Source organism: Podarcis pityusensis (assembly GCF_964106645.2).
Source record: "Podarcis pityusensis genome assembly, chromosome: Z".
NCBI classification, from domain to species: Eukaryota; Metazoa; Chordata; class Lepidosauria; order Squamata; family Lacertidae; genus Podarcis; species Podarcis pityusensis.
Genome location: NC_138044.1, coordinates 22026723 through 22038857, shown reverse-complemented (window position 1 = coordinate 22038857; position 12135 = coordinate 22026723). Strand labels below are relative to the sequence as shown.

General features: G+C 45.0%; 1 protein-coding gene across 1 annotated transcript in view; it reads left to right on the top strand.

Moving 5' to 3' along the window:
- Positions 1-12135, top strand: part of LOC308468029 (uncharacterized protein) — a 75239-nt gene that overhangs the window by 24156 nt on the left and 38948 nt on the right. The gene's annotated exons all lie outside the window — the stretch shown is intronic.

Below are 12135 nucleotides of genomic sequence, written 5' to 3'. Positions count from 1 at the left end.
TGGTGTGGCAGTTTTCACAGCTCTGACATATTTGCTTACTTAATTCCCACAGAAAGGCCTTATAAATCTATGCCCTGAAAAACCCCTTTCCCCATGCCTCCCGGCCTGCTCTTTGTAAACATCTCTGCATTTGCCCGGGTTCCTTTTAAACTGTTTGAAGCAGATGAAAGAGACAGGCCAATTAATCAAGAGTAGCCATTTTCCTGGCCCAGCAGCCTCTTCCAGAGTTAAAACAAAGACCAACCATTGCTAGATCTTTTTGTTTCGGGGCCTCCCTGAATTTAAGGCTTTTTAACCCCTAAGGACTCCTGAAACATTTGCTGTCCAAAGGCCCATAACCAAACTTGGCATGCCTCCGATGAAGTAATGCCATACCTGTCCATCTGTCTGGTCTCTTGCTTTACAATATTTGGAGTGAAAATGCATGTCGTATAACTTTTTGTGACATTGTTTAGAAAGCGGCCATTTGTATGTGTCAAAATGAAGTGCAAATCACTCCTTCAGTCAGCAGAAATGTGGTTTTCTTTCTCAATAGATATTTTGCAATGCATGCTTGTTACGATTGCTACTCAGTTGCGCATCGTCCTGTTCCTCCGGAAGAAAGTGCAATGTAATGGAAAACATTGCGGGAGCTATTATGTGCAGATGGCATCCAACCCATCATTTTGGCTCTCCCCATATATAGCAGTTGTATTTCCGTATCACAACTAGCGTGAATTAAGTCTGAGTTAACTTGAACATGCCGTTTTGCCTTTCTCTCAACAGCTAAACTGGGTTGAGCTGTGATTAGTGCGGAAATGTTGGCCTCTCTGTAGTGCCTCTGTCTGTAGTGCAGACATCTCGACCAATTATAGTCCAATGTGCCAGCATGGTGTAGTGGTTAAGAGTGGTGGACTCATAATCTGGAGAGCCGGGTTCATGTCTCCACTCCTCCACAGGCAGCTGCTGGGTAACCTTCGTCTACTCATACTTCTTTGAAGTCTCTCAGACCCACTCACCTCACAGGGTATCTGTTGTGGGGGAGGAAGGGAAAGGAGATAGTTAGCCACTTTACGACTCCTTAAGGGGAGTGAAAGGCAGGATATCAAGTCCAAACTATTCTTCTTCTTCTTCTTCTTCCTCTTCTTCTTCTTCTTCTTCTTCTTCTTCTTCTTCTTCTTCTTCTTCCTAACTTGCTCAGCTGCTGAGAAAGAGGCAAAGTGCTGGTGCCTAATTTCTTTTTTTACTTCACAGTGCTGAGAGAGGGATCATACTGGATTGGGGCCAATGGAGACATTGCATGACATGTGTAGGTGTTGCTGTAAATGCTGCATGTGTCTTCTACACACAAGAGAAAGGCAGGCCTTTGAGACCTGACTTGGGGAAGTTCTACTGTGAGTTGTGAAGGGGGAGTTAAAAATGCCTCTGTGGTTATGAGCAACAGCCACGCAGGGTGCAGTGAATCAATGGGAACCCTAGAAGCCCCCGAAACATTGTTGCACCTACCCAAATCTCTGAGCATTCCAGTTCAGTCTCCTTGGAATGAGCGTCAATGACGATCTTGAAGTCTTTAGGTTTTATTTACACAGAAATACAACCTGAGTGGGGCTCACAAGATTAAGACTCTAGCAGATATTGCCCCCACTTTTGGTTCCCAGAAAAGCCTAAGGCCACAGCCTTGGGGTCCATCACAAATCCAGACATGCCTCTGTCTCTCCTGCTTCCAGTATCGGCTGAAACTCAAACACAGCTCTCCACCCCTCGCCCATGGATCTCCATCCTAGTATGGCATGAGACCTGGCCAGGTGGCAACAGAGCACATTCTGAGAGCACAGAGGAGACACCCAGAAAGTGTAGAACAATGCAGCTGCATGAGAACATGGATCATTCCCAAAATAGAATGATAAATGAGCCTCTTACATATGGACCTTAAGTATATATGCAAACTCCATGAGAAATGTGCGCTTGCTTTTGCCAAGTAATCTCATTTGTATTAGATCTGATTTGAGACAAACGCTCATCTCCTCACCAACACAAAGAAGCCTTTGTCACCTCTGATCTTTCATATTTTTCAGAGTTGAAAACCCCTGATCAGCACTGTAGATGACACAATTGGGAGTGTCCTCAGTATCACTTGATGTTCTTGCTCTCATTTTGAAAAGATATCTATCTAGCCATATTCTGCAAATGAAAAAAAATCTATACTATACTATACTATACTATACTATACTATACTATACTATACTATACTACAGTGACATGTTTAAATGTTACTTTGATTGTGCCTGAATCTTTCCTTCATACTTGCCACCCTCTCCTGCCACACCAGTGTGGTGTACCACATCCTTTGAGAACCACGGACCTAGGGCCATTGTCTGAACAAAAGCAGCAGCTCAACTGGTTCAGGCAGCTTCTTCTTACATATTCTAACCTCACAGATACAAGATCATGGCTTGGAAAGGACCCAGAGGTGACCTCACCCTAAAACAGCTCAAACACAATATACACCTAACTTTTAAAAAGTGCCTCCCATTGTTGTTGTTTGCAAGACAAGTGAGTGAACCCGGTTCCAGCTATTGTCCTATGGCCAGAGAATCTCAGGACATCTTCATGGCCCCACCATAGCCTTACTTAGCCTGTGCCAGAGAAATTCAGGGGGTGTAACACATGAGAAGGCACCACAAGGCATCATAGAACTGTAGAATGGAAGGGACCCAAAGAGTCATCTAGTCCAACCTCCTGCAATAAGCATGCTTATCTTCTAACCTCTTCCCTCCCTGTTGGCCTCTGTGAGTTGAAGGGGGGCTATCTGAAGTAGAGGACCCTCCTTCTCCTCGTAGGAGCTTCCCGTGCAATTTTTCCTTGAATACCTGCACGGAAGAAGTAATTATTCCAGGGTGACTCGTAAGTCCACCACTTTGGGGGAATGAGATGGGAAAGCTGAAATTCCTTTTGCTCAGCCTATCTAGCACATGGGTTCACCACAGTGTAAAGGTAAACTTAAGAGACCCCTGGAAGGTTAAGTCCAGTCAAATTTGACTTTGAGGTACAGACAACTTTTTCCACGTCATGTGGCCAGCATGACTAAACCACTTCTGGCACACAGAACAGCTGGGCGGTTTTACATTATGCTCCACGACTGCACCAAGCCTTGCCCTTACTGTGATCTGGCTTTGCTGGATATGCTGCATCAGCATGTGAGGTCCTTGTGAAATAATCAGAGTGAAGCCAATCATTTTTGAGCCTGGGGTGAAGGGGTGGGCAAATAGGAGCCAACAAGCACTACTGGTGATACATTCTCCCACACTTTGCTCCTGTTCGTGACTCCACATCCAGAATCCCCCCCCCCCCAGTGGTCCATGAACAGGGCAGTGGAGTTGAGAAGAAGAAGAATTTTGGCCTGTTAACTGCTAGTCAGAATGTTGGTGACTTCCTTCTTCATCAGAAAAGCAAATCAGGCTATTTCCACGTCCCCTCTGTTCTTCTAGGACTCTTTGGCTATTTTAACAATTACACTGGTTGCAGCTAGCCAGTTTCCCCACTTTTGGACTATCCTGCAAGGATAGCTATGCACCAGTTTCACTCTTCATATAATTGCCCTTGGCGGTTTTAGCTCTCCTCCAAACCTAGTGGCATGGAAATTTTACAATAATGCGCTAGAATGAAAAGATAGGGTCATTTAGAGCATTTCACAACATTTGTTGCCTTGATTTTTTCTAAACTCTGCTGAGCAAAGGTGAATGTCCAGCATTTTGAGGAATCAAGTGCAGATGGTTTCAAATTATCACGAAAAGAAATGAATCCCACAGGGGAATCTCAGTGTGCATTGTTTTCATGAGAACTAGAGATGGAAATAAGTCACAAAAGAGGATTCCGAGCCAAAGGCTTCCTTACCTCTTCTCTTGAGACTGGCAAGTTCAAAGTTAGACCTCAGTGCTTTAGACTGGGATCCAGTCTCTCTTTTCATTTGTTGGCCAACTCCCACAGAATCCTGTCCCCCAAGGGTCAGGTGGAATAGCCCACCCCTGCCATTGCAACAAGAAGGCTACAGTCCTGTACTGATTTACTTAGAAGGAAGCCCCACTGAGCTCAATGGGGCTTTCTTCTAAGTAGACATGCATAGGATGTCGTGCCTTAATCTATGGGGTCAGCATTTTGTTGATGGATCTCAACCAAAACTCTCTGCTACCTGCAGCTTAGTCCGTGTAGTCCAGGATGACGACTCAGGAACATAACATGCTGAACAGTAACTTGATTTGTATTTGGTTTTATTATATACAGAATATAGCACAGCTTTTGTACAAGTTACAATATACACAGACTCTATTCAAACTCTACACACCAACCTCTGAACTCCAACACTAAACTACTGTGTCATGCTGCTTGTAAGGGAAAACTTTTAGCCAATCACCACCTGTTCCTAGGCTTCCCTATCTCCAAGCAGACATTCTCACGTAGCCTTGCTTTACTTGGCTTCTTGCCAACTCACTAATTGTCCACTTCAAAGCTACAGTTTCTCACAAACCTCAACACATTTTTAGGTCACCTTACATTGCATTTGTTAAATGTTTACATGGGATAGGCAAGACACTTTTAGTCCATTTCCCCCCCTAATTTACACATAATATGCACATGTGCAATTTTGTCCATTGCACGCAGGTCCTGCTATCGGAAATCTCAGTTATCCAAACACAAAGCGTTATACCCAAACCTTGCTACACGAACGGCTGTTTCAGATATCCAAATAGCCGGAGTTTGTCCACTTCCTTACTTGTTTGTCTTTTGCTGGTTGCTGGCAGCCATATCAGGCAGAAACTAAGGAGAGAGGAGATGAGACAAATCACAGATTATAAATGCTTCCATAGGAAATGATGGAAATTGCCAGCTCATTATGTGAATGCTCACCTAATGAACTATTTGCTGGGAATGCCTTGTGTTTGGAAATCAGGACTTGCATGTATACACATTCTTGCAAAGCACACTTGTAATATATTTCATGTTAGTTTGTCCCCCCCCCCGATACATGCATATTACATACAGCTTACATTAATATATGCATTTTTGTAGAAATTACATGGTTGGAGAACTGTACTGCAAAATTCAGAGGAGTATGAATATTGGAAGTCTAGTGGTGTTTTGGGTCACATATTATTTAGTAAAGAAGAAGAAGAAGAGTTTGGATTTGATATCCCGCCTTTCACTCCCCTTCAGGAGTCTCAAAGTGGCTAACATTCTCCTTTCCCTTCCTCCTCCACAACAAACACTCTGTGAGGTAAGTGGGGCTGAGAGACTTCAAAAAAGTGTGACTAGCCCAAGGTCACCCAGCAGCTGCATGTGGAGGAGTGGAGACAAGAACCCGGCTCACCAGATTATGAGACTACCACTCTTAATCACTACACCACACTGTGATTTAAGGAAGATTCACCTATAAATGCAAACTGAATCAAATATCTCCCCCATCCCTAATGAATACCTAAGGAGTTCTAATCATGCACCAAAAATGCCCCAATTTAACTTTGCAAACAGGAGTGTTGTACAGGTAGTCTTGCAGTGATCAGCAGCTGTTAAGTGGGCACTGGAGGGCATCCATTCACACCAATAGTTTTGATGCCACCACAGGACAAGAAAAGACCACTGGACTTTTAGACTGAGCTCATGGGTGTGAAAAGGCCAGGTTTGATGTCTCCAAAAATAAAGTGTGGGTGAAATTATCAAGGCATTGTGGTGTGCCCAGGTGCAATAGTATGCATTTACTTTTTTAAAAAAGCTCTAAACGAGCCTGTTTAATGGGGTGCAAGCTTTTACAAGTGTGTGTATGGTTTTAAAACCATAGAGTAGCCTGGCTTAGTAAGACCATACTAATGTACAGGCTCCAAGAAAGGGGCTTGCAGCCACTTTGATTCACCCCTGGTCTTCTCACTGTTGCACCACACTGAGCTAAACTGGAACACTGAGCTCCCTGAGTTCTAGCCATGGCCATGCTCCATCATGCAGCAATGGAAGGAGCAGCGGGGAGCCTAGCAGCTGCTTGCTGTCATCTCAGTCTCTGCACATTGCTGTGATGTTGCTAAGCCTGTTTTGCCAACCAGCTCAGTTACAGGTGTGTGTGTGGAGATTGCCACCCAATTCATACAAATAGCAGTAGAAAACCACATGGGGTAGAATATAACATCTGATGTATCCTAACTGCAGATTTAAATTGATTTTTTAAAATACAATTTTTAAAATACAGTGGTACCTCGGGCTACATATGCTTCCGGTTACATACGCTTCAGGTTACAGACTCCGCTAACCCAGAAATAGTGCTTCAGGTTAAGAACTTTGCTTCAGGATGAGAACAGAAATCATGCTCTGGTGGCGCGGCAGCAGCAGGAGGCCCCATTAACTAAAGTGGTGCTTCAGGTTAAGAACAGTTTCAGGTTAAGAACGAACCTCCGGAACGAATTAAGTACTTAACCGGAGGTACCACTCTATTGGCATGGCATGCAGGAAGTCCCACACCATTTGCCACTGTAAACTAGAGGTCTGGAAGATAAACAGGGTCATTCATTTAACATAATTATCTTCAACTTGGTTTTTTGGACTGGACTCCAATTCCCACCGCGAATCCCCGCGATAGGGTGAGCTTCCGTTGCTTGGTCCCTGCTCCTGCCAACCTAGCAGTTCGAAAGCACGTTCGAAGTGCTAGTAGATAAATAGGTACCACTCTGGCGGGAAGGTAAACGGCGTTTCCATGTGCTGCTCTGGTTCGCCAGAAGCGGCTTAGTCATGCTGGCCACATGACCCGGAAGCTGTACGCTGGCTCCCTCAGCCAATAAAGCGAGATGAGCGCCGCAACCCCAGAGTCGGTCACGACTGGACCTAATGGTCAGGGGTCCCTTTACCTTTACCCAGTTCCCACCAGCCGCTGCTTCCATGGCCAGTGTCAAGGTGGGTGAGAGTTGTGGTCTAAAATATCTAGAGGGCACCCAGTAGCACAAAGCTGATCTAATGGAAGTTCCTGTGGGCTCATAGTTCCAACCTCCAAGGGAGATTAGCTTCTGCCTCTGCAGGACTCATTAAGCTGGTCTTTCCTAGAACACGTGGAAACATACTCAGTAAGTCTTAACTGAGGGTGGGTCATTTTCAGTGTTACACTTTCTATAAATAATCCCCCCCCCCCCGATGCAAAAGTGAGCTGTTTGCTTCTAATTCTGAAGGAAAAGAATGCTTGCAGGGCTGGAGGGAATCTAAAGGGCCACCTAGACCAATCCACTGCAATGACTTTGCCTTTTTCATCACAGCCACGTGTTCAGCTGTCAAGTCAATTGTCTCTCACCCTATATAGTGCACCTGCAGATCTTTACATTTGCCCCTATTGAAATATAGAGGGTTTTGTGCTCCTGCTTTTGGTTTGTTGATTTGAATTGCTTATTGTCTATGTAAAGTATAATTCCTTTAATTTACACTTAAATGGGAATGCCTGTGTGTATTTCAGGAAGGGTTAAACTGAACGATTCCCTTGAAGCTAAATTAAGAGCAAAAAAGGGGCTCTCTGAGCTGTCTTCTTGGGTTGATACTTAACTGTTCTTAGGTCGCTTTGACATGGTGTTTTAACCCTAGATTTCATGAGAGCTACTGAATTGCACCATCTTGGAAGGGTGGTGGCTGGAGTTCTCTGTTCTTAGAATCTTTGAGAATAAGGATTTAAATGACTTTCCTGGAGCTGCATAGTTTAAGGCAGGAAGTAGGCTGGAATGCAGGCTGTGAGGAGAGACAGATTTCTGCTAGGTCTGTTATAAATCTTTCATGTTTTGTAAGATGCTGAGTCTGTACCTTGGACTGACATATGCCTTATGGAACTGTTTGCATGTATCATCTGATGTTTCTGTTCTGTTTTGAGGAAGTTCTGAACAATCTAATGGGTCTAGACCAGGGGTCAGCAAACTTTTTCAGCAGGGGGCCGGTATACTGTCCCTCAGACTTTGTGGGGGGCCGGATTATATTTTGAAAAAGAAAAAGAAAAAAAGAACAAATTCCTATGCCCCACAAATAACCCAGAGATGCATTTTAAATAAAAGCACACATTCTACTCATGTAAAAACACGCTGATTCCCAGACCATCCACGGGCCGGATTTAGAAGGTGATTGGGCTGGATCTGGCCCCCGGGCCTTAGTTTGCCTACCCATGGTAGACAATGCTTCATTTCAAAAGAATTCATTTTTTATGCAACCAGTCACTTCAAACTGTGCAATATTAATAACTGCAACAGTCTATAGATCAGCCTTCACCAGTCTGATGTTCTCCTGATGCTTTGGACTGCAACTCCCTTCAGCAGAACCGTCAGGCTGGCTGGGGCTGATGGGAGCAGGCATTGGAAGAAATTCACACTAAAATGCTGATGAGTTTCCACATGGACTATTAAAAAGAAAATTCAGAACTTGAATTAATGAGAAACTGAGCGAAGCCAAAACAGACATGATTTCATCCCTGCAGCTGGATGACAGTTGCAGGGGAAGAAGAGCTGGAAAGGACTATTGCCCCCATGTCCTTCTTGTGTGCAACTACTGTGTTCCTTTATGGGATGCTGGGGGGTATGGAGAAGCAGGTTGTGAGGAGAAAGAGGACCAAGGCAGCAGGATTCTGTCACCTCTCCAGGCAGTGACTGCAGAACCTGAAAATAGTTGCTGTTGGTACATTTATGTACATTGAGGTGCATTTTAGGAACTGTATTACTTTTCATGTCACTATAAATTGACGTGGCCTCCTCCAGACAGAATGGCCAGCCTTTTCTGTCTGGCCGCTGTTCTTGTGCTTTAAACAGCTGCTTGACCTGCAGACATTAAAAGATGAAAATGCTGACGTCCTGAAAAACGGCTGGTTTCTACTGACCAAGATGCCATTAAAAACACAGCAGCTGGCCAGGTCAGTTTTTTCTGGTCAGTTGGCCATCCAACATTGTCATTGCCTCCCACTGCCACACACCCACACCCTAAATACTGTCCTGAAACTTATTCTTTGGTGATGGAAGTGAAAATTCATTTTCAGATACCCTTCCCAGCCCCCATAACAGAAATACAGTTCCCAGGGGTCCCTTGGGGAGAAGGAATGGCTATTAAAGAAGTTTATGTCTACAACGCAGACACCCCAGGAGAGGGAAAGTGAGAAGTTTGTATCCACTTCTCTTTGGGGATAAATGTTCGCAGATGTCCGCCCCCCCCCCCAACAAAACACACACACACACACACACACACACACACACAGTCTGATCTTAATGTTGCCTACTGAGAATTCCAGCACCTTTGCAATATCTTCTGTTCTCCAGGTTCTGCAGAAATCCCTAAAGCCCAAATCTCCAAACATGCATGTTCTCAATTAGGAGAGCAGCAGCGCTTCCATCCCAAGTATTGGCAGGATGGGAACACTGAGCCATTCCTATCCACTAACCTTCAGAGGTAGCAGCAAGGCCTGACAGTGTTTCCCCCTCAGGGCTCTGCCTTCTCAAAACTCACAGCCAGGGAGGTGCTGCTTAAAAGAAAGCCATGGATGGTTCCCTCTCATAGCGGCACACTTTCCTCATCCCAGCTAGTGTGCATATTTCAAAAGAAAAACCCTCCCCAACACACCTCCAGGGTTGTTCAGGAACCATTTGTATAGGGGTTTGAAATTGTTTTATATGATTGAAAAATACCTGGCCTTTGCAAAGCATGTCAGAGTGGTCTGAGCCGCTCTGGTACACTATGCAGAAACCATTTGCCAGCACCTCTCAGGTGGGTGCCATTGCCATTCTAAGAGAACTCATGGTGACTTCCAGCACCTCTTTTTCTAGAAAAATAGCACTGGGTTTGTTGTATCTATAAAAGACAATAAAAATAATTAGAAAAAAATAAAAAAATCTTCCCCAACTATGGACCTGGAACCAAACTACATGGATAACCTGATGGGATTTCAGTGGCATGTACTGTGGCTTTGTTTTCCTGGAGCTTACTGGACTACAATGGCAAGCACTGATGGAAGAGGCATCTGCCCAACTACATGTTTGATTTATTTGTCCAGACCAGAAGCCTTATTAATGCGTTAAATAGCTTTATACCTAGCTTTCAGTGTCTCATGACATACAGTGGTACCTTGGGTTACATACGCTTCAGGTTACATACGCTTCAGGTTACAGACTCCACTAACCCAGAAATAGTGCTTCAGGTTAAGAACTTTGCTTCAGGATAAGAACAGAAATTGTGCTCCGGCGGCGTGGCAGCAGCAGGAGGCCCCATTAGCTAAAGTGGTGCTTCAGGTTAAGAACAGTTTCAGGTTAAGTACAGACCTCCGGAATGAATTAAGTACTTAACCCGAGGTACCACTGTACTTAAATTCCTCTTTGAAATAATTCTGCATGCTTGAGTAATGCTGTAAGGTTTGACGCAGTGCTATTAAGAAATTGAAAACATTTGGGGAGGGCCTGCTTGAGATGCAACCACAGGCAACTGACCGATTGCTTCGTTTGCTCCTCCTGCCTTCACTTGCCTGTTCTGCAATAGGTTTTTTTAATATAATGTGTCTTTGTATGTCATTTTCACTAATATATCCATTTTGTGCACATTACCCCTCAATATGTGAATTTTTGGAAGCATTATTTGGCTGTAAAACTGCATCATGCAATTCGGATAAATGTGAGTTTTGAAGGATGGTTGTGTTTTGGTTCTCATATTGTTTCCAAGGGTGAGAATTTGATAGATCTGGCTTTAAATGTGAATGAAATATAAGTTCTCCCCAATCCCTGCTCATGAATGGGAAAGTTAGTGTTTGCTTTGAACAAGAATAAAACTGCCCCAAGGTGACAAGATCAATCTGCCCATATTGATGAGCAGCCTTGGGGCTCCCGCCAGTTGGCTCCTGCCAAAAAAAGCTGCACAGTTTTTGGTGCTCCACCACCCCTCCTCTTCCGCCTCCTCCGCATCACATGGCCCCCCACTCAGAATTTTGGGTGGAAGGCGGAAGAGTCCCTAAGACCCTCAAGTGTATGTGTTGTGGACAGGGTGAGGGTGGAGGAGGCAAGTGACTACTGTTGGGGAGGAGAGGTGAAGCAGTCATGGCGGAGAGCGAAGGTAAGCCAGGGCCCACCAGTGGGGTTGTTGGATGTGGAAAGTGGTGAGCCCCAAAGAAGAGAAGGGAAGCTGTCCAGTGAGAAGGGGAGGTGGATGTATCTCCAGAGGGGGTGGGGAGGCATTGCAAGTGTGTTGAGGGTCCAGGTCCTGTCCCAATTGGCATCATCAGGATGTTGGAGGGTATGTCACAGTAGCGCTGTTAAAGCCAAGTTGCATGCAGGCCAGTACCTCCAGCAGGTTCCCCAGTAGCAAAAGAGAGGAAGGTGCTATTGGAGACCCCCAGCTCCAGATCTCTGGTGCCTGGCCCCAACATGTGTGCTGTGTGCTGGGTACCTTTCTGCTGATCTTGAGCAAAATTTGTACCATGCATTCAAAGCAGGCATGGCCAAACGTGGCCCTCCAGCTGTTTTGGGACTACAACTCCTATCATCCCTAGATAGCAGGACCAGTGGTCAGGGGTGATGGGAATTGTAGTCCCCAAACAGCTAGAGGGCCAGGTTTGGCCATGCCTGATTAAAGCACTGCAATAACACTTTTAAAAAGCCATGGCTTCCCCCAAAGAATGCTGGGAAATGTAGTTAAGGGTGCTGAGAGTTGTGAGGAGACCCCTCCATTACCCTTCCAGAATGACAAGGATCCTGAGAAGTGTAGTTTGTTCAGAGTTCTTAGAGTTGTTATGAGTCCTCTTAGTTTCCTCACAAAAAATAAATAAGCTGGCCATTGCTGGTGTGCAATGCCTGCCACCCATAGATTGAAAAGTTGCATAGGGCATCTTAAAAGCCTGGGAAATGTAAGCCTTCAGTTGGTGCCACAAAGGTAAAACTGACGCAGCCAGGAATCCTTCTCTGCGGAGCAAATCCTAGAGGCAACAACAGAACACATCCTTGGATCTCTCCCTCCCTCTCTCATGTTACCATACATCATTTCCTTGGCAGGGCTGTTGTACCTTCAGAGCCACATAACAGGCCAGGCCTTTCTCACCACTCCTCTTAAGAAAAACCCTTCACCTGCTATACTCCTGCCTGTTCTGCAGCTTTTCACGGCTGCATCTTTTCCCCCGAAGTCCAGAGAAGT